At 42.5% G+C, this 3,672-nt stretch overlaps 1 protein-coding gene and 1 non-coding gene across 3 annotated transcripts in view; one reads left to right on the top strand and one right to left on the bottom strand.

Moving 5' to 3' along the window:
• Slc25a16 (solute carrier family 25 member 16) overlaps positions 1-3,672 on the bottom strand; it is a 24,690-nt gene that overhangs the window by 18,745 nt on the left and 2,273 nt on the right. The window lies entirely within an intron of this gene.
• Positions 2,737-2,865, top strand: LOC115032194. The gene has a single exon (XR_003837852.1). It is a non-coding gene; the product is annotated as a small nucleolar RNA SNORA70 (small nucleolar RNA).

Below are 3,672 nucleotides of genomic sequence, written 5' to 3'. Positions count from 1 at the left end.
AAAAAAAAAAAAAAAGAAAAGAAAAGAAAAGAAAAGAAAAGAAATTTTAGGAAGCCAGTTATGGTGGTGCATGCCTTTAGCCTTTAATACCGGCACTCAGGAGGCAGAGGCCTGTGAGTTTGAGTCCCAACTGCTCTACACTCCAAGTTCAATACAGCCAAGTCAACATAGAAACCCTGGCTCAAGAAAAAAGGAAAGAGAGAGAGAAAAAGAGGAGAGAGGGAGAGGGACAGGGGAGAGGGGGAGGGGGAGGGAGCGGGAGAGGGAGAGAATTTTAGGAGCTTGAGAGGTAATTCCCAGTTAAGAACACTGATTGTTCTTCCAGAGGACCTGAGTTCAACTCCCAGCATCTACACAGCTGTCCATAATGATCTGTAACTCCAGTACCAGGGTATTCAATGCTCTTTTGGCATTCATTGGCACTACCTGTATATGGTGTGCAGACATACATACAAAAGCACCCAGCACAAAAATAAAAATAAAGGAAAAATTATTTAATTTAAGCACACACATAAGAAGGCTTTCCTACTAGAAGCAGGCATGGGAACACTCCTATAATCCCAGCACTTGGAGGCAGAAGCAGGAGATCTGCCTCAGATACATGCCAAGTTAGAAGCCAGCCTAGACTACATGAGAGCCTGTGTCAAAACCCTACTTCTCTCTAATTTGGTAATGGAAGAAATAGGCTCATTATTGTACAATCCATATACTCTTTCTGCTTGTTAGTACATGACAGGGCCTTGCTATGTGCCACATAATGGTCTTGAAACCATGTTTCTCCTATCTCAGTCTCTCTAATAGTAGGATTGTTTATTGGACGTTTTTACACTATACTATGTTTTTCAGAACAGCTTACATATTTCAAAATTATTTATACAGCCAAAAGAAATGTAGACAATCAATTTGGGAGGTGGCTTGTAAGAGAACAGCAAAGAGTGAGACTGAAGGCTTTGCTTGATATTTATAATTATTGTATCAATTTTGAATAAGAGGACTTTATAAGTTACTCTTAGTCTGAGATAAATGCTTTTCAACATCATCACAGCCAATGAACCAGAATCTTACCTTCACCTAACATCTGTGCCACCCTCCAAGCAGAGCCATTGCTCATTGAAACAGTTGATGAATGACTTCATGGATAGACAGTCTTAATATACACACCATTTCTTAAATTAATATAACCTGTTCCCTGCTGGCTGAGAATGACGACAATCACTCAAGTCAAATAACTTTGATCGTAGCAGGAAATCTGTATCCAAAAATTGTGCCTACAATTCATTCCTTGGCGCAGCAGAACTGTCAACTCTTAGCTTTTCTACTATGAAGGTAAAATCCTTTGGTGATGTGAGAGACATTCAAGTACAGCCTTATTACAATGAACTCCAATATCCAAAAACTGTTCTTATTTTGTGTTTGTACCACAGGAAAAGTCAAATTTCTGAGTTTGAGGTCAGCCTGGTCTACAAAGTGAGTCCCAGGACAGCCAGGGCTACCCAGAGAGATCCCAGTCTCAGGGGGGGGAAGAAGAAGAAGAAGAAGAAGAAGGAGGAGGAGGAGGAGGAGGAGGAGGAGGAGGAGGAAGAGGAAAAATTGAGTGTTCACTTTGTAGCAAGCAATAGGCTAAGAGATTTGACTGTAGACACTGTGCCAAGATTGCTACACTCTCATTTAACCCATTCAGTACTGGAACATCACGGAGTCGGGTGGCACAGACATGTGATCCTACCTACTGGAAAGGCTGCACAAGGATCCTGAGCTTAGAGCATGCCTGTGCTACAGGGCAAGTGCAAGGCTGCCACGGGCAACTTAGTGAATCTGAACCTGAGCAAAGGGCTGGAAGCACGAGCTGCTCCTGCAGAGGTTATGGCATATGGTAGCTCACAACCATTCTAGTAATTCTAGTTCCACGGGATTGGACAGCCTCTTCTGTCTGTGCGCACCAGGACTGCACAGGGTGCACATACGCACATACATACATACACACAGGGAAAACACACATAATAACTAAGGAAGCAATTATTTTTTAAAAAAGGAAAGAGGAGGGCTGGAGAGATGGCTCAGCGATTAAAAGGACTGACTGCTCTTCCAAAGATCCAAAGAGTTGAATTCCCAGCAACCGCATGATGGCTCACAACCATCTGTACAGCCACAGTGTACTCAAATACATAAAATAAATAAATAAACCTTAAAAAAAAAAAAAGGAAAGGGGCTGGTGAGATGGCTCAGTAGGTAAGAGCACCCGACTGCTCTTCCAAAGGTCCTTAGTTCAAATCCCAGCAACCACATGGTGGCTCACAACCACCCGCAACGAGATCTGACTCCCTCTTCTGGTGTGTCTGAAGACAGCTACAGTGTACTTAACATGTAATAAATAAAAAAATCTTCACAAAAAAAAAAAAAAAAAAAAAAAAAAGGAAAAAGGAGCAGCAGCAGGAGGAGGAGCAGCAACACAGGGTGTGGTGGACACATCTGAGACACTGTGCTAAGATTGTCTGAGACATGGCCCTAGGAAAGCAGAGGCGGGGGTCTGAGGAATTCAGTCACCTTCAGCTAAATACTAAGTTGGAGGCCACCCTGCCATATATGAGATTCTGTCTTAAACTCTAATCAGACATGGTGGCACATCTTTAATCTCAGCACTGGGGAGGCAGAGGCAAGCAGATTTCTGAATTTGAGGCCAGCTTACTGGGAGTATAATTATTTTCTTCTGCAGATTAAAAAAATTTTGTTTTGTTTTTGTATTTTGAGATAGGGTTCCTTCTTCATGGGGATCTGGTGATGCAATGGCTGCCAAGAACAAAATCCTTGGCAGTGTATGCAATCTGTTGTACGTCTGGGTTCCCCTTAGAGGCTTTCAAAATAGTTTTCTGATGGATATTGGTATCTCTGATCTCAATGCTGACCCCAAACTAGGATCCAAAAAAATATTCAAAGTACCTCTGGGAAGGCCAGGGCAGTATGGGAAGGGTTCATGTAGAGGTTTGAATGAGAATGGCCCCTATCTTGGATTTATTGCTGTGAACAGACACCATGACCAAAGCAACTCCAAGAACAATATTTAATTGGGGCTGCTTATACGTTCAGAGGTTCAGTCCATTATCATCAAGGTGGGAACATGTCAGCATGGTGCAGGGAACTGAGTGTTCTACATCTTCATCTGAAGACTGCTAGCAGAATACTGACTTTCAGGTAGCTAGGGTGAGGGTCTTATATATAGTCCATGCCCACAATGACACATCTACTCCAACAAGGCCACCACAAGTACTCCAACATGGCCACACCTAATTGTGCCACTCCCTGGTCTGAGCATACACAAACCATCATAGCTCCCAAAGTCTCATATTCTTAAATACTCCGTCCCTGTGCCAGGCAGTGGTGGTGCATGCCTTTAACCTCAGAACTTGGGAGGCAGAGGCAGGAAAAACCAAAAAATTAAATTAAATAAACAAATACTGGTCCCTGATTGGTGGAACTGTAGTAAAGGATTGGGAGATGTGGCCTTGTTGGAGAAGGTGGGTCACTAGGAGTAGGCTTTGAGTTTCAAAAGACTCCCATCATGGCCAGTGTACACACACACACACACACACACACACACATTGGTTTTTCTTTTTTTTTTTTTTTAAAGATTTATTTATTTATTATATGTAAGTACACTGTAGCTGTCTTCATACA

The sequence above is a fragment of the Mus caroli genome, chromosome 10 (assembly GCF_900094665.2).
Source record: "Mus caroli chromosome 10, CAROLI_EIJ_v1.1, whole genome shotgun sequence".
NCBI lineage: Eukaryota > Metazoa > Chordata > Mammalia > Rodentia > Muridae > Mus > Mus caroli.
This window is presented reverse-complemented; position numbering and strand designations above follow the sequence as displayed.